The sequence below is a fragment of the Oryx dammah genome, unplaced genomic scaffold, assembly GCF_014754425.2.
Source record: "Oryx dammah isolate SB20612 unplaced genomic scaffold, SCBI_Odam_1.1 HiC_scaffold_21, whole genome shotgun sequence".
NCBI classification, from domain to species: Eukaryota; Metazoa; Chordata; class Mammalia; order Artiodactyla; family Bovidae; genus Oryx; species Oryx dammah.
The window spans coordinates 5,366,687-5,389,787 of record NW_024070205.1 but is presented as its reverse complement, the minus strand read 5'-3'; the positions used below and the strand labels follow the sequence as shown (position 1 = coordinate 5,389,787).

Sequence of the window (23,101 nt, the reverse complement as noted above, 5' to 3'; positions counted from 1 at the left end):
GGATGGGAACGCTTGCCTTCCACAAGCATTTACTGAGTGCTTACTGTGTTCCAGGCACTCTTCTCGACTCTGGGGGCTTAGCACTTTACAAAGCAGACAGAAGCCCCTGTCCTCATGGAGCTGGTTTCAGGAGGTTTCAGGAGGCGCCCCCACCCCATCCCTCCAGACTTGCTGGGAGGAAAGGAGGAAACGGTCCCTTCTGATTGCTCGGACCCCAGCCTGGGTGGGACTAGGTGGCAGGACGGAGGCCGCCCTGGTGGCCTGCACGGAGCGCCGAGACTGCTAGGGTGCGGTTTCCACTGGGAGAGAAGAGGAAGAGGAGGAAAGACCCCCTGGGGAGTCCTGGAGGGGCAGCATGTCTCCCTCCTCCCCAGGCATCATCTGTGCCTAACTCGGAGGCTGCATGCCCCACACACACGTGGGAGGGAGAGCAGCACCAGGTGGAGGTTCCCCAGTCTGAGGGCTGCACCCCAGAGCCCCGTGCCTACCTGTGCCTCGGAGTTGTGCCAGCTTCCCCGCCCTGGCCCTCCCGCTGCTGGGGAAGGCTGGCACCGGTGCAGAGGCAGCCTGTCTGGTAGGGGCACATGGAGTCTTCCTGGCCACACAGGGCCCCTGAAAGAAGAGGCCATTTGATAGACCCCAGAGATCCACCCCCAGCTTGTGCCAGAGGCAAGACTCTGGAGTCACTGAGCCCCCAGCAGATCGGGAGTCAAGTTTCCTCACTGGTGGCCCAGTGGAAATGGAGATGCTGAGTGGATTTGCTGTGGACTTGGCCTCCTGCTTGCCTCATGCTGTGACCGTGGGCTATTGCTCGTACATGCATCCCTTCCTGCTTTCTACTTTCTGTCTAGAATCAGGGAGGGCAGCCTTGGGGGATGGTTTACCTGCCCTGTCCCTGCGTCTCTTTTCTGTGTGGGGAGTGCCCATCTCCAGTGTTACCTCTGTGGAGAGCAGAGAGGGGGCCGTGGCTGTGGCCATCCCCGCCTTTGGTTCCGTCTGTGGCCGTGCTCACCTCTGGCTGCCCTGCTGGGCCTCAGAGCCTCCCTCCAGCCTCTCTGCTGGCCGCAGGGTGACACTGAGTACGTTCACTTGGCCTTTGCTAGGCGTTAGTTTCCTCATCTATAAAATGGGACTTGGAACATTAATCATTGCCCTTGGGTTTCCCTGGTGGCTCAGCTGGGAAAGAACCCATCTGCAGTGCAGGAGACCTGGGTTCAGTCCCTGGGTGGGGAAGGTCCCCTGGAGAAGGGGAAGGCTACCCACTCCAGTATGCTGGCCTGGAGAATTCCATGGACTGTATAGTCCGTGGGGTTGCAAAGAGCTGGACATGACTGAGTGACTTTCACTTCACTCACTCTAGCTCATGCAGTCATTTACAGGATTCAGTGAGCTCGTAACATGCTTGAAACAGCATCTGGCGCATAGTAAGGACTCTGTCAGTTGATCCTGGATTGGTGACCACATCGTGTAGTGGCGGTGGGCTTGTTTGCTCAGCCCTGTGACCACGGGCTCACCGTGGGCAGGACGTATCTTGTGTGGCCCTGTGGTATCGATGCCTGGCGCACCCAGGGCCTGGCATGTGGTAGGGACCCAGCAGATCTGTGTCAGGAGAACAGCGACCTCTAGATTTGGGCCAGGGGGTGGGGCAGACCCCGTACTCACACAGGAAGGCACCTAGGAGGGAGGTGCCTGGAGGGGCTGTTCAGCAGCGTCAGAGTGGGTGCCGGGTGGGAGAATGGGAACACACGGTCACCCTGGGATCAGTGTGACCTGACCTTGGGGTGGGTCAAGCCCTGGGGGTGATCAGGACCATGCGTGAGGGCACCTGGAACAGCTGGGAGAAAGCCTGGCGGGAGGCGGGGGCGGGCACTGGGAAACGGTGAAGGTTTTAGAGAAAGAGCAGGAGAGGCGGGTCCAGAACTTCAGGGAAGATCCTGGTTGAAGACTCTGGACTGCCCCGGAGAAGAGAGGGCCTGGAGTTCGCAGGGCGACCGGTTGGCAGGTGCTGGGGCCACACTGCTGAGAGTCACAAGCCGTGCGCACTGCTCACCACCCCACCCCCTCTGGCCCCAGTGCCACCAGGAACCAGGAACCAGGCCAGCCCGTGGTGACCTTCGCCGTCCGGGCCTGGCGCCTCCAGCCCTGGCGCCTGTGTATTTGCAGCCTCCTGGCTCTGACGCACCTTGCCCAGGTTGCCCAGTTAGGGCAGCCCACGCCGCGCAAGTCCTAGCGCCCCAGCTCCTCTGAGGCCACTTGATTTCCCCCTCTCTCACCAGCCTCTGGGTGTCGGTGTTTATTATTTTCATCTTAAAGTGAGAGACAGCAAGGTTGCTGGAAAACAGGCCACCCGCTGTTATTGGCTCTTCTCGCCCAGGACAGGCCTGTTTCCCAAGCCCAGGAGCAGGACCCGGGGCACAGGGCGGGGCATCGGCAGAGCTCGGAGGCCTTGCCTGGGCGGGCTGGGGGCGCGGGGCGGGGGGCTTGGACTGTTTGGCCATGTGGTCCTGCGATGGGAGCCTGCATCTCCTTGCTGCCTGATCCTGGAACAGGCCCCTCGGGGCAGACACTGCTGCTCAGAGCCACCGTGGTGGACTGGCAGGAGGGCACAGGCCCCACCGTAGAGGACACTGGCTTCTCCTTGCTGCCCATGCCTTTGAATCTGGGCCCCGGACTCTCGGGAGGTGCCTGGCTGGTGGAAGAAGGCGCTCATAGCCCACCTGTGTTAATAAGCACCTGCAGCATACCTGGTCTCCTCTCTAACTGCCATCTGGGGAGCCAGGGCGCCCCGCGGGCGTGCCGGGGCGTGGCGTGCAGCGGCAGTCTCCACCGTTTCATGAGCACTGGCTGCGTCTCGGCCCGTGCGCTGAGCATACAATATCTCGTTTAATCCTCAGGGTAACCACATGTCATGGTTGTCGTCAGCACTGTTTTATGGATGAAGAAGCTGAGACAGGAAGAGGTTAGTTAACTTGCTCTGGGTCGTGCAGCCAGTAACTTGGAAGTCTCCCTGACTGAGAGCCCCTGGAGTCAGTCCTGATGCCCGTGCTGGGGGCACCTGGAGCTCAGGAAGACCTGGGGATGGTTTATTGCTCAGTTGTTCCTTTACTGGCTAGATGGGCTTGGCCAGCTCCCCTCGGTTTGCTCTTCTGCTCATCTGTAAAATGTGGATAACTTCGTATACTTCACAAGGCTTCGAGCCGCAGGGGGGGATGGTGAAATGGGATAATGTGTCTTAAAACTTCTTTGTGCACTAGAAAGAATTATTCATACATGACACCTCACTTAAATGAGTCAGTAGTAAAAACTTACCTTAAAAAATTACAAAAATGGCACATGGAGATGTTCCCTTTTTTTAAAAAAAAAAAAAAGGAACTGTGGTTGGTCCCACCTTTGTCTCTGCAGTTGTCAGGCACGAAAATGGGGAGGAATTCATCAGGGACGGACAGAGTTTGGAGGAGGTCTCCTAAGAGAGGGATGTCGCTATCTTGCCTAGCACAGGGGTTGTGAGTCTAGTCCTAGCTGCACGTCCCCGCACAGGCTCCTCGGCTCCTAGCCTGTGGATGAAGGTGGTGGTCATCCCGGCTTCCGAGCCCTGTCATGAGGACCGAGCCAGGATACACGCGTGGGGCTGGCACCAGGCTCAGTGGATGTTGAGGTTCACGTTCGTGATGAGGAAAAGACTGGGCAAGTAGGAGGGAAGTGGCATCCTGATCTGGAGGCTCATCCTTATTTGAAGTTTTTCTCAAAGAGGGACCAGAAATATCTGTGTCTTTTGGGAATGAGGGCCTTGGCCACAGGGCAACTTTGGCAGAAGGCCAGACCCCCATTAAGGACCCTAAACCAAATGGAGGCTCTACTTCTCCCAAATTGGGGCAGGTGGGGAGTTGGTGGGGGTCAGGGCTGCAAGTCCTTCTGCAGGCGGCAGGGAGATGGGTGTGTCTTAAGAGGTCAGTGTGCCGGGTTCCAACTTGGGCCGGAACAAACGAGGAGGTAAGACATGGGGTTGGGGGGAGGGGAGATTAATGTTGGCAGTAGCTTGTGGGGTCCCCCTTCTCTCTTTCTTGTATGAAGGTGATGCAAAAACTCTGGGTGTAGCCCAGAGGTACTCAGCCATCAGTCAGTATCTGGGCCTTTTATGATTTCAAAAGTGAAAGGTAAATGTTGATATTTAGGATATTTAGAAAAGTGAAAGTGAAGTCACTAGTCGTGTTTGACTCTCTATGACCCCATGGACTGCAGCCTGTCAGGCTCCTCTGTCCATGGGATTCTCCAGGCAAGCATGCTGGAGTGGGTTACCGTGTCCTTCTCCAGGGGAATCTTCTGACCCAAGGATTGAACCCAGGTCACCTGCATTGCAGGCGGATCCTTTACTGTCTTAGAAGTAGACCCTCAAAAATTCGCACTGTGTTTCCCTCCTGTGTTCACGTGTTCGTCCGGCCAGCGGGCGGCCGCCGGAAACGGGTGCACCATCCGTGGTGGCGTGATGGCCTGTGAGACTCAGTCCAGGGCCACGGGAAGCTTCCTTGCAGGCAGGCTGTTTTATAACTGTTCCCAAATCATGTTAGCTCTGGAATCTATTTTAGGAACTCCTTTGGTTATGAACCGTATCTTATATTTAATTTTGATTCTGTTTCTCCTCCTGCCCTGGATTCAGTAGCCTCGTCCACAAACACTGCGTGCCTGGCGTTATCTTAGGTGTTAGAAATATTTAGAAGAATCAGAGCTCCTTGGTAGGAACACGTTAACGAACTAGAGCCTGTGCTTAGAACAGCTCCCGAGGACTTTGGTTCTTTGTGCAACTACCACTTCCATGCCTCAGAGGAACCTTGAGCTGCTGTCTGGAGCCCATCGGTATTTGTGAGCTGCCTAGAACTGGGGGTCAAGGCAGAGAGGCTTTGTCCCCCTTTTCCTTGGTTGGTGAGTGTTTGTAACAGTAAGAATTCCAGCCCACCCCCGGGGCCACCTGAAGGTGGGTGAGGCTCCGTGTTTCCACCTACCCCCAGGGTCTGCGACAGCGCTTCTTTGCCCCTTTCTCTTCATCTGCTCCTGTATCGGGTAAGGATGGCGTTGTGCTCTTTGCTTGGCTCATATCTACAGTCAGTCACTGTGGGGAGCTAGTAAGGTCTCTGGTCTTTCTCTGGGAGAGGGTGGGTTTGACAGAGGGTGCCTGCCCACCTCTGAGATAAGCTATCTCCTCCGTCCTCAGCCTTGCGCAGGGCCGTGCCAGAAAGAAAACCTCATGACTGATCCCAAGGTCTAGAGTTGACGATGCACTGTGTTCAGCCCAGAGCAAGCCACCCTTCGCATCCTCTGGCCAGGGGCTGTTAGTAAAAGCACAAGTCGGGTGTCCCTTTGACATCTGCTTGGGAATCTTTTCCAGAAGCTGGAGTAACGAGGATTAACTTCATGTTTGACGAGTCTAGACCAGGGAAGGAGAGAGCAGCAGGGGCCTCCTGGGACCAGTGTGCCCCGGGAAGGGACCAGAACCAAGTAAGCCCGTTTCGTGTCTGCCAGGGACTTGGGGTGGTGATGTTGACAGGGAGGCCAAATCTAGCCTCATGAGCCAATCATCAATCAACAAGCAGAGATTGGGGTGCCTCTGGGAGCTTCACATTGGAGGGAATGAGAGTTCTAAACCTGCCCTGGGCCTTGTCTTTGAAAAGTTCAGGTTCTAGTTGGTGGCTCTGGACTGTAACAGAGGGCTCCACATGCTGCTGGCACTTGGAGAAGGGAGGGCAGCTGTGGCTCTCTCTCCTGCCTGGGAAAGGCTGGACAACAAAGGTCGATCTCCTGCCTCATCTGGGAGAGATGGTGGCTCTCTGATCCTCACACTCATCAGCAGTGTCAGCCTGCCTTCTCCTTGGCCAGTGGAAGGGACCCATCCAGGGAGCTGCTCAGGGCACGGAGCTCTGGGTGAGAGAACAGGCTTCAGTTCCCAGCTCAGGGGAGTTAAGTAGATCTGTGGACTTAGTATATTTGAAAGCCTCTGATTGAGTGTTTTTCAGTGGAGCTATAACTCAGCAGAACTTGGTTATGTTCCTAGGATCATGACTGAGAGTTTCCCAAGGAAGATACTATGGCAAGGTTTAATCAGGGTGTTGGGGGGTAGGGGTGAGGATGGGCGTAGGGGGACGGTAGCCACCCCGCTGGAGAAGGCAGGTGAGAGGGAGTGAGAGATTCTGCCGGAAGAAGGCTCTGCTGGAGACCGGTCTGCTGGCCCTCCTGCTCGGGCCAGTTTTGGAGTGTTTGTTCAGGTCTGGATCCCAGCAAGGAGAGAAGATGTCAAAGCAGAAGCAGGGCAGAGCAGGCTTGCTGGCTGGGGAGGAGTGCTTAGAGCATGGGCATGTTTACCCCAGAAACGGGGGGAGACGGGCAGAACGAGTTTGCTGGGCACGGTTGTGTGCATGGACAGGACTGTCCCGATGTGGGTGCTGGGCTCGCTTACTCTGGGGTGCTCCAGCGGAAGGCTGGGGCCGCTGGGCAACAGTGGCCGGGGCGGGGGGCCGCTGCTAATGCAGGGGACTGGGTTAGTGTCCCTCCCTTGGAGCTGGGAAGGATGTGAGCGAGGGAAGATGGGTGACTCTGAGGCAGTGAGCCCCTTCAGCGGGACGTGGGTGGCGGTGGGGGGGAGGGTTCTAGCGTTTGCAGGTAAGTTGAATGGCCACCATGAGAGGATGCTAAGAATAAAAGCAGTCATCCCAGCTGCCACTTCGGGTACCTTGCTCCGTACCAAGCAGTGCCGCCAACTGTTTGCCTCCTATGGACCCTCCAGCACCGGGCAATGGAGAAGGCGATGGCACCCCACTCCAGCATTCTTGCCTGGTGAATCCCGGGGACAGAGGAGCCTGGCAGGCTACAGTCCATGGGGTCGCAAAGAGTCAGACACGACTGACGTGACTACCAAGCAGTGCCACCAAGTGTTTACTGTATGGGCTCATTTAATCTCATTTAAACTCATTTAATCGCCTGCAACACCATGGGCAGGGGTGTGAGTTTTTTCATTAGCCCTACTTTAAGATGAGAAACTTAGCCTGAGATCTGAAGTAACCCACCCAAGGTCCCACACCTTGGCCTCCAGCCCAAGACCAGTCTTCACGTGTTGGTGAAAGGTGAGGCTGCGTGACTCATAGGATGCCTCATAATACCAGGTTCCTAAGTCTTCTAAGCCAGGTGGGTCATCCCAGCCATTTGTATGGGGTCAGGCAGCTCTCCTGGGTCTAGGGCAGAAGTGATGATTCCTGCTCTCCCCTGACTTCATGGGGACTGGGTCATCAGGTGTGTGCCATTGGCTGTTAGGAACTGGCCTTGCAGGGGAAGTGGCTGGGGTGTCCCCAGACTTATCTCAGCATCTCCACTCCTCCAGTCCACATCCTCTAGCCCTCTGGTGACACTAGACTCTCGGAAGCACTGGTGGTCCTTTTGTGGGCGGGCTTCCCCAGAAGCTTCCTGACCGCGTCATCAGTGCACTCGGCCTGCAGGCGTCCCACCACTGACGTTTGCTCTGTCCCTCCCGTTAGCTCCGTCACCGCACAGAGCGACACCCAGGGCCTCGAACCACCTTATCTGCGGGGGCCAGAGTGGGGTTACGAAGCCAGCTGTCCTCTTACTGTCTTGATGTCCTTGTTCTCCAGCCTCTGGCAGCCAGCAGGGGCCCTGCTTCCGTGGGCAGGGTTACCCGGGGAGGGCCCAGCACCAAGCCTGAGCCACGGTCTGTCCCAGACACTTGTTGGGGAATAGAGAAGATGTAGGGCTCCCTGCCTCCTCAGTGTCCACCCTGGGCCCCCGGGGGTTGGAGATGTTAGAGGCAGGGTGAGGGCCGCTCCTCTTGCGCCACGTTACGTGGCGGGCCTGGGAGAGGGCTCTCCGAGTCATCCTTTGTGATTCAAGGCTGTCACTGCTGCTCTGTTTTGCGGGGGAAAACCCTGACCTTCTTACCTGAGTGAATCCTACCCTGAGAATAACGGCCTCCTGTCAGTCCCAGAGGCCTGCAGGGAGCAGAACTCTCAGCACTGTGCCAACACCATCCCTGTGCAAGTAAGACACTCACAGGGCCTCCTCGCACCTAACAGCTCTGGTCATCAGCCCCTCCCCACTCTTGAGCTCTCTGTATGCAGAAGATGTACTCAGACATTTTGTAGGAGCTTACTTTGGTTAAGGCTTAATATTATGAAAATCATATAAAATGTATCCTTAGTATGGCCCCGAATATGACATTCAAGATTATGTTTTAGCCTCCCCCATCAGATGAGAGCCTTGGCCCTGCTCCAGTTCCCGACAAGGCCAGCATTTTGCTGAAAGTCAGGAGTCACGCCCTGGTGTGCGCGATGGTCCTGGGGTCTTTCCTCTCCTACTGAGGCTGCAGCCAAGGGCAGGGGCATGCCCCTGGATGAGGGAGAAGACAGTATGGAAATTAAAGCTCAAATCTGAGCTGTTTGGGGAACTCCCATCTTACTGGTAATTTGTGACAACTTCTGTCTGGTTCTGACTCAGCTAAGCGCAGCAATAGTTGGTTCCGGGGCAAGAAAGAAACTCCACTTTTGAGACACATGGTGCTAAGCTCATGTGGTCACGCAGAGGTCAGTCCAGCCCCATGAATCATCAGTTGCCCAGATTCTCTGTACCCTGGAGATGTCTCCTCCTGCTCAGAGCCTCCCTCTTCAATCAAGAACCCCACGAGTGGCAGTAACATCTAAAGGTCCCAGCCTATGTTTGGAGGGCACCTGGCCAGGACACCCTCGTTTCCCAGGCACACCTGGTCCACGGCACAGACCGCCGATTCCACTATGTAGGGAGGTGGTAGAGCTTCCTTCAGTCCAGCTCACATGGACCAGCCACACTCCATCTCTGGAAATTATTTCCATCTGGTGACAGGGCCAGGGTTTCAAGAGTAGCCAGCCAAGAGTCGAGTTAGGTTACTCTCTGAGTCCCAGGACAGACTTTGCCCCCTGCATTTTGGGCAGCCCTAGAAGTCCCTGGTCTGGAGCTTCTGACTAGTGGAATGACCGTGTTTACTGAGCCCCCAGCCCGTCGTCAGAATAGCAGGTGCCCATAGCATCGCCGGCCTGGGTTTTGCTTGAGGCTGAGCCGTGAGCCCTCTGGGGACAGTAGCTTAGAAAGATCGGTGGCCTCGGGGAAGACAGACGTTTTGGCCTCTTTCAGTTTCCCAGGAGGTGATGGGAGCCAGCTTGGGCAGGACACTTTGGAGCCCAGAGCTTTGGCCCGAGAGGTGGACTGACTCAGTCTGCCCAGGAGAAAGCATCTACTTACAAACAGGGCATCCTGGTCATAGTACCTGCCACCCTAGGCCTGACCAGCCACTGAAACAGACGCGGCCTGTTGCTCTCTTGCCCCTGGTGTATTCCATGCGGACGTCTCTGTTGGTGCTGGGACTCACTTCTGTCTGTTAAGGCCCTGACTTGGCCAACACTCCTCTCCTTTCACCCTGCAGTCGGGGGAGTCCCGTGTTCCTGGGGCCGGCATCTGCCAGGCCACCAACCGTCTGCTGCCTGGCTCCAGCTGCCCGCCCGTGGCGGCATCTCAGTCTGCATCTTCACGTCCCCTCTGTCAGGACCTGCCCTCCAGCACAGGCTGTCCTCAGCCCTTGTCTCTCGGATTCTCACTTGGCACGTGGTGTGGCGTTGTGTCCTTGGCAGGGTTTGTGGTCGCTGCTGCGGCCTTGTTTTGCTTCAGCTCAGCAGTCTGGGCAGAAGTGCCATGGTCCCCCCGGGTGGGGAATTTTATGGGAAAAACCCCACCATGGTTCTGGGGTCCTTGTTCCTGGAGACTGACAAGATTTGGTCTTTAAGGCTGTGATGCTGACCATGTCGTGGTCATTATTGTTAATCAAAACTGTTCGTGGCACTGTTCTTTCAGGAAACTTCTTCCCTTGGCTACCATCTACAAGTACCATTTCTGACACACATAACCCACCCTCCCCCATTTGATTCAGCACATTTTCAGACTTTTTCCAATTATATATATTCACAGACTCTGTGTTTTTATTTGTTCTTAAAGTTCCTTGAGATTTTCCTCAGAATTTCCTTACCAGGTATTTAACTGTCCCAGCATGTTTGGCCTTTACATTGCATCTCAGCCTTTTTCCTCCAAGCCCCTCCTCTGTCTTAAGCCTACCACCCGCACACACTCAGTCTTGCCTACTCAGTCTTGTCAGTATGAATCGAGTTGTGGCTATGCCTGGTTAGTACTTGGTTGGAAGACCCTGACTGCCAGATGATATAGGTCTTTTGAGGTGTTACTAGGCCTTTTCTTCCAGTGCTTGGCATGCTTCTGCTGCTGCTAAGTTGCTTCAGTCGTGTCCGACTCTGTGCGACCCCATAGATGGCAGCCCACCAGGCTCCCCCGTCCCTGGGATTCTCCAGGCAAGAACACTGGAGTGGGTTGCCATTTCCTTCTCCGGTGCATGAAAGTGAAAAGTGAAAGTCAAGTCGCTCAGTCGTGTCCGACGCTTAGCGACCCCATGGACTGCAGCCCACCAGGCCCCTCTGCCCATGGGATTTTCCAGGCAAGAGTACTGGAGTGGGGTGCCATCGCCTTCTCCAGGTGCTTGGCATGGTACCAACCAAAACATCATCATTGTCTGTCATCATTGTCATCAACATAGCGATACTGGTATCTGTTGAACATTAACTTTGTGTTGGGCATTGTGCTAAATGTCTCATACCATCCTCACCAAGAAAATCCATAGGAAGTACAGATGAAGCTCAAACTAGGAACTTAGGGAGGTCAAACAAGTTATTCAAGTCTCTATAACTAGTAGAGACTGTACAAAGATATACATTCAATCCTGTCTCATTTTAGAGTCTGAACTTTTTTTTAACCACAATCTGTATTATCTTTGTATAGTTATACGTACTCAGGAAAGGTTTGTTGAATGGCGAGATTGCTCCCACAGTCGGACTGGTGTCTGAGATACCACTCCCCATGATGAAAGTCCCCAATATTTTTTAATACTTAGATTCCTAGGCTCTGTGATAATGGGATGTAAGTCATACACACCAGATTAAGCTACATAATCTGCACAGCTCATTGAGGAAGCTTTCCCCCATCTGCAGATCAGGAAACTGAGGCTCAGAAAGACTGAGTTAACTTGCTCAAGATCACACAGCAAAAAGTCTGTAGCTGGGATTTCGATGCCAGTTATCTCTTGAACAGTATGAATCTCTCCTCTTGATCACTGTATTACTGTTTATGAAAACAGGACTAATTTCTTCCTCTGTCCCTTTCTTCTTGCTGCTGCCTTCCTTAGCTCGGGGAGCTTTTTCTGTGTCTGTTTCTTTTCATCCTGTTCTTTCTGAGGGGCCCAGGCTGGGCTCAGACTGTGTCTGTCCACATTGAACTTTGCAAAGTCAGTTCCTGGACTGATATTTTCTTAAACTTTACTTGCAGACCTATCTTAATGTTAAAAATCACCTGATTTAAGATTAGTGCTCCATACTATAATAGTAGAACTATTTGTCTATCTTATACCTGACCAAAGGAATGGAACAGAGAGCCTGATGGCAAGCCCCTGAATATCTGGACACCTGATTGATGATGGAGGGGGCACTGCTGGGCAGTAGGGAATGGACGGTCATTTTAATAATAAACAGCGCTGGGTCAGTTGGATGTCCACAAGGAAAGAAATGAATCTTGACTGCTACCTCACGTCATACACAAAAATAAACTCCAGAGAGGTCATCAATCTCAATGTGAAAGTTAAGACAAAATAAAACTTCGTGTACAAGATCACTTAGCATATTTTCATAACCTTGAGGTGGCCATACATTTTCTTAAAGAAGACACTGAGAATGCAAAAAAAAAATAAGGGACAGGATTGATAAGTTGGATGACATTAAAATGAGGAACTTCTCATTATCAAAAGACATCAATAAAAGAGAGAAAAGGCAAGCAGAGTAGAAAGGATACATCTAATACCTACCACTGGCAAGTGAATTTGTATCCAGGATGCGTAACCAACAAATACCTAAGAAAAAAAAAAGGGCAAAAGGATATTCCATGCTTATAAACTGAGTTGTACGTTTTCTTCTCCCAAGCTCAGGTTGTAGCCAGTTTGTCCCAGGTCATTGGCACAGCCTGGTGGCTGGCCTTGAGAACTGTCTAAGCCCCAGGCCCATCTTGGTGCTTGCTGTCTGGACTTCCACATGTCCTGCGCCACTCAGCTGTCTTTCTGCCACGAGTGCCCCTTTCTCATGAATACATAATCACGGAGGTCTCTTCCTCTTCTCCTTGGGCTTGTTAACTTTTGACCGGCTATTTTAAGAATATTTCTCTCTGGCTTCTTCCCCTCCACCATCCCTCCTGCCCCCCACCCCCACCCCTTTCATTTCCCTTTTTGTACCTCCTTGTTTAGCCTAAAGACTTGTCAAAGTTATCCTAAAATAGCTGAAGGCCTTTGAAGGAGGAGGCTTGTTCTATGGGTTCCAGAGGCAGAGAGAAGACGTAAAGCTGGTCATTAGTGACCTCGAGAGAGATGTCATCTTAAGTGATGTCCCACTGTCTGAGTTCCCCAAAAGTGGGCTGGGGGTTATGGAGTGAAGCAGAGGCTGGACAGTGCCTTGGCCATAGTGTTGTTTACGGAGGGCCCTATGCCTTGGATGGGCAGCTGGATTAGGATAATCCCTTCCTGTCTGATCAACACAGCCCCAACAGAGCCTCAGGATGTCCTGAGCAGCGACTCTCATCTGGGAGAGAGGACCTGTAAACGGAAATGATTCTTTTGTCCTTCTGGGATTGGGATGGGTCACCAATACTAGCACTTTAAGGGTTTCATGTGTCAAGTTAAAAATAACTCTGGAGCACCCCTCCAGCCGCAGCCCTCCACGTGGGGCTGGTGGACAGCCATTGACCCAAAAGGCAGGATTTCCCTTATTTTCTTCTGCGCCATTCTTTCCCTCTAGTAACAACATCCGTGTGGTGAACCTTTTCAGTCTTATCTTCTTTGTTTCTTTCTTTAAATCCTCACTTGGGCAGCGCAGGTTCCTATAGCATAGTTTGGATATATCACCACAGAGAAAACACAATAGAGGCTCTGCAGGTATATTCTAGCTTTTAAAAAGTCGGGACGATGTTTAAAAATCAAGAGTTTAATGTAATACATTTAGATTTGTACCTTCTCCTGAAATACTGGACCATCTGGGCCCTTGGGGGTTTCCACCCCCAGACCTGGGAAAGGGCTTGCTCCTTCCCCTCACACATCCCCCAGCCTTTACCTGCCGAGCCCCCCAAGGCATTGAACCTCCTGACTTCCTCAAGTAGTAAAATAGGCTTTCGTGGGCTAGCCTGGGATCCCAACCAGTACATTTAGTATTGTGAGAAAATGAATTCAGCTTTTAAAGAGCAGATTTTGGAAATATCAGAAATGCCAATTCGGGACTGCTTGTAGGGTCCTCAGTCAGAACCTACCGGTCCTGCGGTAAGGGGCTGTGTCTTGGACTTCTATGCCGGATGTGGCCTCAGCAGCTAGTAGAGGGCGTCCTAATGAGGGGGCATCCCTAGTGACTCAGTGGTAAAGAATTCACCTGCAGTGCAGGAGACCTGGATTCAGTCCCTGGGTCAGGAAGATCCCCTGGAGAAGGAAATGGCAACCCACTCCAGTATTCTTGCCTGGGAAGTCCTATAGCCAGAGGAGCCTGGAGGGCTGCAGTCCATGGGCTGCCGAAGAGTTGGACGCGACTTAGCGACTCCACAATCACAACAAAGGTGCCTGATGAATGATTTACCTCCCGGGATCACTGAGTGCCCTCTGCCTGCCCCTCTCCAGGCAGTGAGCAGAAACTCCTTCTCCCTGAGGACCTGAACCTGTCAGTTCTGCCCGAGACCAGACTGCTGCCTGCTCTATTATCTAGAACACCCACTCGAGCCCTCGATGCTCGTGCAGAGTTTGGGATGGGTCCCCTGCATGGCTGCATGTGTTGAGAGAAGTGACTTCTTTCTTGGTGAAAGAGGCCGCCCCATTCAGGAGGTGTCCAGGAGGGGATGGGAGCACAGAGAGGCCTGCGCCAGACCTCTGCTCTCCGCTGGTGCCTGCCGACCTGGAGTTTGTGGCAATTACAGACGGCTTACATTCCGAACCCAGGGCAAGGGCTGGGTAAAAGTTCAGCTCATTCCCTTTAAAAAAAAAAAAAAAAAAAATCTTCCTCTTTGACATTTCAGAGTTTTGACCCAGATCAGTCAGAGGCCACGAGAGCTTGCGATGTCTGGAGAGAGCATTTAGTTCCTGAGGCCTGAAGCTGCAGAAAAGCTGGAGCGAGCTAGTGACCTGCTGGGCTTGAGTTGAAGCCCTGTCTTTTCAAGTGGGCCCTGTCCCAGCCTCCCCAGACCTCACAGGGCAGACAGAAGGAGCGTGCCACCTTCCCCTCCCTCCAAAAGTTATCTTTACCCCCTGAAATCAAGCACTGCGTACAGCCCCTGTAAAACTGCTTCCTGGTAGGCTCGGGCGTCCTTGCTAAGTAAATATCTTCCCATGTTTTTGGAACCGAATCCCCTTTCTGATTCCTGGTCATCCCATTTGCGTTTTTCTGTTCTCAATGCCTTGTAGAATCAGGTTAATAGAAGGAAGACCTAGAATGGGGCAGAGGCACCTGAAGTGACTGTTTCAATCTTAGTAAAACTGTAAGGAGAGTAACGGGGTCGTGGGAAGAAAAAGAGAAGACTTAGATGAAAAGTGAAATGAAACAAAACCTCCCAAACATTGTGCGATCATGTTTTGCAAATCAGAGCTGATTCCTGCCAAGTGCCCGACGCGGGGACCTTCCTTTGCATGGGCTCGAGCTCTGTTGTTCTGCGGTTGAACCACAGTCGGCCTCCGTCTCTATGCTCTGTGGCTGCGCAGGGCCCGGCTGACCCCAAGTTGCTCTTGCCCCATCTCTCGTGACTTATTTGCCTCTCCTTTCTCACGTCCACCCACCCATGACATCTCCATCGCCATGGCAGTGAGCAGCCACGTCATTCACCAGTTCACGGGGTGATGGGCCAACTCTGTGCTGAGCCCTACTTCCTCCTAGTTCTCCCTCCTGAAGCAGGAGGCTCCCTGGCAGAGCTCAAAGCCCTTTGTTTATTTGATCCTGGGCTCTTGGATAAATCAGGAATGTCCTGACATGAACTTCGGCATGTTTTTCTTCCATGGAAAAGGCAACTATGGCAAGTGGTGTTTAAGTAGGCAGAGGACCATTCCGGGGGACTTGCTTTGGTGCCATCAAGGCCACATTCCTTTGGTCATCAGACCAGTAGGTGACTTCTTTATTGGCATGCTCTACCCTGGAGCCCAGAAGGTGTGAATCTGAAGCACTTTCTCCCCTGCTGAGAGCTTGGCACAGATGCTCTGGACTTCTTTTAAAGCTGTGGAGTGCCATGGTTGTCTTCCAAGTGGTCTTCTTTCTGCTGGGTGAAACCTTGGCCCAGAGCAGTTGCTTGAAGAAGGCTGCTTGGGAGTCGAGGTATGGGTAAGGTGTCTGCCTGGCCTCTCATTCTCTAGCTGTCTGGAAGTTGCAAGGATCTCCATATGATATACTTTGAGGCAGCTGCCCCTGAACCTGATTGAGCCTGAATACATCTCTCACTTCTCATCAGGGCTAGGCTCTTGTGCTACAACTGGTCGTCAGAAACCTTGGCGGGTCTGCCTTTGGATGTGGCCATGTGGGAACCCAAGACACCCGGAGCCTGTCTAGGTGTGTGTGGTTCCGTGAGTTAGCACCTGAGCTGTTCGGGAACTATTTCTGGGTCATAGGGCAGGAAAATGTTGGGAGTTGGAGCTGTGTGCTCTGCTGCAATGGAGACCTGTCAGTATCCAAAAACAAGCCCAGTCAGTCTCCAGAGCATTGGTGGGAAACCCCCTCCTTGTAAGCGATTCCAGGTGTGAATGCCCATGTATTACCGTGGCAGGGGCAGTGGGGGGGGGGGGTGGGCTGGTGGATGCTTGTCTCATTAAAGCCAGTCATTGGCCGCTCAGTGTTCAGGCTTGGCTGCCACTCTGGTTTGCTGCTTTTCATGTTGTCAGAGGATCTTCTTGGGAACAAATGACTCAGCAACCTGGATCTCTGGGACTGAGTAGCCTAACTGCCTTTGAGAAGTGACTGGACGCATCCACCTAGGCCCTAAAATTCTGAGCCCTGGAAGAGTGGAGATTCTCTAGATTCGCCAAGCTGCCATTCAGTGCGGTTTCTCTCACTCCTGCCCCAGTAGAAGACTCGCAACTCACGGGGTAAGCAGGCAATGTTTCAATTATGTATTTTGTCCTTAGGAAATTCCAGGGAGAAAAAAGGTCCTGGTTTATGGCCAAAAAAAGCAGAAAATAACAAAAATCAGCTCCGGCTGTAATATTAGACTTGTCTGTGGCAGAAAGAGTTAATAGAACAGTGGTCTCAGGGTGGGGACCATTATTTTGGGGGAATCCAGGAGAAGCACCTACGGTTCAAGAAACGATGACGCCACATTCAGTGTGGGACAGCCCTGTCTGGGCTCTGGGCACTGTCACTCAAAGAGTTAAGCTAGTCTTATGGCAGGGGAGTCCTCAAAGAAGGCGTGAGCTTGCGGGCACTAGGCCCTCTATGCCCCAGAGCAGTGAGGTCTGGGGTAAAAGGGGCCAGAGAAGTGCGGCCAGAGAAGCCGAGTGTAGGCCCAACTTTTTTTTTGCCTTGTTTGACCAGCCTTGGCACTGCCCTCCGGCTCTCCAGGGGAAAAGCTGCAGTTCTGCTCTTGCAACACAAGGAGCAGACTGGAGAATTTAGATCTGCGTCACAGAGCTCTGAGAGAGAGAGAGAGGGAGAGGAGAGAGGAGAGAGAGAGAGCGAGCGCTCCGTCGATAGGTCTGCTAGCAACAGCCGTGCTGCAGCAGAGAGAGAGAGAGAAATCAAGAAACAAGTCATAGCAACACCGGGCACCAGGTTCTGCCAGCTCACTTGCCAAGCGCTCAGAAATCTGTCGGGGGCCGGAGGCCTCTGGGTAGCCTAGGCTAGGGAGATGACACGCAAGGTGGCGCGAGCGGCTCCCGCGGGGAAGAGGTGGGGTGGCGGTGGGGGGCAGGGTCGGGAGCAAGAGGTTTCGGGGCGATGGCGGAAGGGTTGCCGGGACCAGTTTCTGGAACATTCGGGACTGCGGTACCTTACCGCCGGGCGAGATTTGGGTCTGCGCAGGCGACGATGGGTGGTCCGACGGGCTTCAGGACTTGATGGCGTAACCCCCTTCTTCCCCCACGTACGTATTTGCTGGGATCGGGGGCGATGTCTCTGTGTATGTGGGTGCTCTGTCTTTCTCACCTTCTTTCTCGCTTTTTGCCTTTTTTTTTTTTTTTTCTCTGAGGGAGGGTTTTTTTCCACTTTAATTTCTTTTCCCTTAGTATCAGCTGCCCAAGCCTGACCAGGGTAGAGGAAAAAGTAGCAAGCCATCCCCGGAGTCCCACCTGACCTCCCAGCCTTTACCCCCATTTCATTCTATCTGGCAGACAGACTGGTTTTCCAAGTTGTTTGGGTGTCTGTCTGTCCGTCCGTCCATACGGTTCTCAGGTGGAAGGTAAGGAGTGAGGAGGAGGAACACTGCGAGGAAGGCGAGAGGGGCAGCCTTTCCAGGGGTTAGTTACCTGGCTTGCAATGTTCATCCCTGGGAACCCGGGGCTGGTGGGGGAGCGGGTGGGCAGGATGGGGCGTGGGCTGGGAGAAGTGGGGTGAAGCCGGCACGTTTGTCACTGCGTAGTTGGGGAAAGTGGGGAATGGTGACGCAGTCACTGTTGGGTCTTGTTGTGGGCTCTGGGGGGACAGGTAGTGAGGCTCCTGGGATCTATAGGGCCAGCTGAGTGGGGCTGAGGATGGGCCGAGAAGGGAAGCTAGCATTTAGAGATTGAATGTCATCCCTGTGGCGTTGGAAGTTGTTTACCGTGCGCTCCCCGTGTCTCCATGCTGGCCCCCTTCCAGTTCACATGTGATGGCCTTCCTTGTACTGCTGCATCATTAACTAAGTGACTGAGCTGGCCTTCCATTGGCCAGGGGAGGGCTCTCACTCCAGACACTTCCTCTGATTGGTGGGTGGGCCAATGGCAGGTGAAAACCTTTTTTTGATTGGCCGAGGGCAGGGTATCAAATCTGAATTTGCATTTCACTTGCTTAAAGGGGAGGGGGGAGAAGCCTAGCAGCTTTCTAAAATCTGTTTAGGGGTGTGCGTATGCTCCTGTGTCTCTGCCTGATTTTGACTGACCAGTTGAAGCCTCTTCCTGTGCCTTTTTAATTTCATGCACTATAAGGAAGAGGAGCTAAGGGCTCCCCCAAACTTTTTTTTTTGGAGGAGCAAGGGTTGGGGAGGTGGGTGCGCAGAGGGTTGACCAAACTGGAAGAGAGTATTTGTTCTTTAGTGGGAATTTTCCGATCAGCCACACCTCAGCGTTGCGGCAAAATAATTCTTGGCTCCCCTGGAAACGCACGGGCAAGGTAGGGCACAGCTGCTACTGCTGCTCTTGCCACCACCCTGGGCTTCCTGCTGACTCTGGGCTACTCCCCGGGGACGAGAGATTTGCATTGACGTCCCGGGCTGTCCAGAGATGAGCCCATTATGGGAAGGACCTGCCTTCTAGAAGCTGCTGCTCCCTGGTGCTTGGAAAGGTGAGGATGGGGACTGAGCCTGGGACACGGCTCAGAAACTGCGTATTTATTTGGTGGGGTTTCCGGGAAAGCCACGGGGCCACAAGAGACTTGGAGGTCCCAGGTTAGAAGGGTTTGTCATCCTGGGGAGTGAGGAGAGTGAGAGCAAAACTAGGGCAGCAGGCTGCTCGCCTCTGGTTGGGGGAGGAGGGCTTGGAAAAATCAGGGTCCCAGCTCCCCATCCAGCCCTCGTTGCAACCCCTACTTCCGTGGGGAGGGGGTTTCCGATCCTTGCATTTTGCGCAGTGGCCCCCGCCCATGACTGCGCATCCAGGAGCGCAATGCGCTCCGGGTCTCCGGCCTAGGACAGCACCGCCCTTCTTATTACATAACGGAGGGCACGGCTGTGCTTTCTCGGCCCTTCCTTGCAACCCTACCTCCTGGCTCCCCAGGGCCCACAGAACTGGGGAGGGTCTGGTGGGAGAGAAGTGAGAAGACTTGACTCCCTTGAAGGGCTCGCTCTTGTCCAGTCAGTGAGAGGGGCTGGGTTTGCAGACAGAAATGGACTGCCGACCCCTGTCTCGGGGTATGAAATGCAGAACGTCCTTCTAAATGCCCTATGTCACCTATGGGCCCCCAGGACCTCTCGGGGGCGGGGGGGTGGGGGGAGGAGGCAGTGCCCTTTTTTCTCTCTTATGCTTTCTGAGAGGAAGTTTCTGTAGGGAAAGATGTGACCATTGGGAGAGTAAGGAAGACTTTGGGGGGCCAGTTGGGAGGTGGTTGACAGTTCCCCTCCCCTTGTCTCTAGCTTTCCTTTTCCTGGGTGGGTTGATGGCATTTGGAGACTCCTTTTTATCATAAGGCTGCCATTTTGGAGGCATTTCTGCTGGTCTCGGACATGGTGGCGTTGGTTTTTCTGGTCCTGCTGTGCCAGTTCCGCAGAGTGGGCGGGGGGCGGGGGCTGTGACGGAGGAGGGGAGGGGGGGCAAAAGCGCAGCAGAGGCGGGCACAGTGGTGGCTGCCGCAGTGAAGATGGCCCCATGGGCAGGACTGCCCAGTGCCACTCTCGGACACAGCCCTGGGTGGGGGTTCCACCAGCTGGGGCCCCGGCTTTGCCCAAACGTGGGCACTGCTCACCGGAGGTCTGGGTCTCCCATGCCTTCCTCAGCCTGAAGCTTAGAGCAGTCCAGGGGGAGGGAAAACCAGGTTTTTGAGGGGGAGGGTAAAAGCAGAGATATGGCAGCTCACCTCCGACGAGTTGGACCTGTGGTTTGTGCTCCCCAAATAGGTTCTGTCTCTGGCAGTCTCTCCATGGGGACAGGGGGTTGGGTCCGTGGCAGCTTTGACGATCTGTTTGGATGGCTCTGCCCTTTCCCCATTTTTTTCCCTCTGTGTTCCTCCGTATGTCCCCTGCCAGGGCCATGATTCCAGCTGTAGTCCTCCAGTGAGGCTCCCTGCCTCCTGTCCCTCTCCTTTCCAGGCCCTTCTGCGTGCAGCGGCCATCTTGTCTTTCTTGCTCAGAAATTTAAAATGGTTTCTCTTCGTCTCCAGAGTGAGATCCCTTCCCTTTAGCAGGATGCTGGAGGCTGTCTATGACTAGTCTTGTCTTAGCTCTCATATACGGTCTCACCTTTCCGAGTTTGCTTAAGTGGACCAAGTATTCCAGGAAAACCAGGCAACTTACTTTTCCTTGCCTTTTCTCTGTCTCTGTTCTCACTGCTGCTACTTTCCATGCCTCCTCCACGGCACCCACCTGCGGCAGTCCCACTATCTCCCAAGGACCTTTCCTGATTACTTTCACGAGAAGCAATCCTCATACCCACCCCTGCCCACTTCAACCAAACTCCCATATCTTCATGCCTCTCCTGTGCTACTTTAGATGTGCTGGGGTTCTTTAAGTCTTATGTCACCTATTAGATTGTGAGCCCCAGGAAGCCGGGGGAAAGAAAGGAAACGTACCTATCTGACGTTTTCTGTTTGGCAGGTACCACATCCAGCTCATTGACGGTGGTTATTTCATTTATTCCTCACTGCAACCCTGCGAGGAGTGACTGGTAAGTGTTCTGCTCATGATTAGAACCTTGGTGTCTCACAGCCTTTGCATTTTTCTCCTCTCACTCTTCAGTGTCTATAAAATGCCTCTTAGGAGGTAGATCCCCAAAACGTGTCTATTTAAGGAGTTCTGTGAATCCCTGATGCTTTGTGGGAGTTTGGGTGGCTCATCTTCCTGAACCCAGGGTCTGGGTCACTTAGCTCTTCCGTGCCACCCTCCCTGTGCCCTCATTAACTTTCTCCTCTTGCTTTGAGGATAGGTTTAACGCAAGAGGATGAGTCTGTTTGTAGCTGAAATTAATGGACTACCAAACCTGTTTTCCTCTTGGAAGAGGAGGTGTAGGTGGAGGGGTTGCATTACCTTCAGGGCAGACAGAATAACCCCCGGAATCCAGAGATCTGTAGAGACCGAAGAAGCAGAGATGTGGCACTTGGGCAGAGCTGGGTCTACATCTTGACTCTGCCTCACTCTTCTGGGTGTTTTGACATATGTTACTTGATTTCCCTAAGTCTTAGTGTCCCCGGTCAGTGAAATGAAGCCACTATACCTACTACACAGAAATGCCTAATATATTGTCAAACAGGTAGGCTCCTAAGAGAAAGCAATGCAGCTTCATTCCCCTTGCCCAGTTTTCTGCTGGGGACTTAAGAAAGGAATATACGAGGTAGCTCGAGAAGAAATGGGGAAGAAGGAAGCTTATGTGTCTTAAGTGGTATCATAGCCAGGGGCAGGGAGGAGGTAACCCGGCAGCAGGCACCTGAAACTTGCGAGGTCGTGCCTTCCCCCACCTGGGCTAAATACCCGCTCTTGCATTAGAACCTTCTGAATCAGGAAAGCACCATGGAAACGTAGATGAGCCATGTGGTGGCAGAGTGAGGGTTAACCAGTGAGCCTCCCTGGGATCCTTTTGATGCCAGGTTACTTTCCCTTCTTTCCGAATGCAGCGGTGGCTGCCCGCTTCCTGACGCTATCGCAGCCCGTGGGAGGGGAGTTGGACACCCTGAAGCCCCTCGTCACTAGTTCCGGGCCTGCAGAACAGGGAGTGACGACAGCTCATGAGTCGTCAGCCGACGGCAGCGGGGACCCTGGTGACGGCTGCTTTGTTGTTTTTTTCCTCTTCGGATGATGACTCAGTGTGTCGGGAGCCGGGAGATGGAGCACTCAGCCGAGTGGCCAGGACGTTCTGTCAACATGAAAGCAGCAAAAACAGCTCGTCGGAGCTCAGAGCTGACCCTGGGCTGGGGTCATTTTCAGGAAGCGGTTGGCAGAGGAAAGGCGACCGCCACGTACAGGGTTGGCAGGGGTGATACCGGGTGACTTAACAGGGCTCTGTAGACCCTTCAATTTTAGAACCTGAAAAGAAAACGCAGCCATTTGTGTTACTAGATGAGCTTGGCAACCAGGATGGCTTCTTGAGCTCCTCGCACTCATCCCCGACAAAGAGACATCTTCCCGGGTCCAGAAAACCCCCTTGGGGATTTCTCAGTGTGGCTCATTGCCTTGGATGGAGGGCAAGTCCCCTTTTTGTGGGGCAGCAAGGGTGGGGCCTGGCAGCCCTAGTGCCTGCTGTGGGGATGTAGTGTCTTGGGGGTCTCCTCTGCCGGCTTCACGCGAAGATGGTCGCTCCTGCGTCACCGGCCTCAAGCCGAAGACCAGCTCTCTCGGGCAGCCATTCTTCAGCCTCCCCTTTCCTTATCCCAAATCCCAAGCTTTTCTTCTTCTTCACCGTCTTCCTCACTTCCTCCTCAGGTGCCATGGTGGGCGTTGACCTCCGCGTCTGTCTGTGTGTGTGTGTGTGGTGTCATCATGGCGGCTCGGGGTTCTAGGCTTTTCTCGAGTCTGCAGCAATGCGCTTTGTACACGTGACGCCCCCGCGGCCCCGCCCCACCGCCGGGCCCCGCCCCACCGCCGGGCCCCGCCCCGCCGCCCGGCCTGTCCCTGAGACCCAGGGAGGAGACTGGCCCTCGTTCTTTCGCCGCAGAATCTCGGCCAAACCACCATCATCCCCAGCATCTGGCTTCCCTTCTCTCCTCCCGCGCTGTCGGCCAGCCTCTGGGGTAGAGGAGCAAACAACTTGTGGGAGGGGATGATGGAGGGACAGACAGCCTGGCCGAACTCTCTGGTCTTCTCAGCCCGGGTGCCATTTTTCTCGGCCTCCCGAGCTCCTGTGGACGATGCCCGCACTGACCTTTGTCGCCGCGCACCTCCTCTTCCCCCGAGGACCTCTCCGCGTGACTCGTTGGGATCTGGGGTCTTGGGCGCCCAGAAGGAGTCGGGGACCCGGCCCAGGTCACAGCGGAGAGCTGAAGAGACAGGCTAGGGGGTGGGAGCTGGCCGACCCCACGCAAGTACAAAGGCAGCCCCATCACCACCCCCTACCCCTTTTTGCAGTCATGTCTTTTTCAGCCTAAGTAGAGAGCAACTTGACCTGAAAAAATTTGTGTCTCTATGTGGGTGTTGGAAC

General features: G+C 53.9%; 1 long non-coding RNA gene across 1 annotated transcript in view; it reads left to right on the top strand.

Annotated features, from left to right (window-relative positions):
- Window positions 1-3,044: 3,044 nt before the first annotated feature.
- The window catches only part of LOC120880396, a 41,221-nt gene continuing 21,164 nt past the window's right edge, over window positions 3,045-23,101 (top strand). Inside the window, exon 1 of the long non-coding RNA XR_005725027.1 lies at window positions 3,045-20,638. This is a non-coding gene — a long non-coding RNA (uncharacterized LOC120880396). The remainder of the gene's footprint in view (window positions 20,639-23,101) is intronic.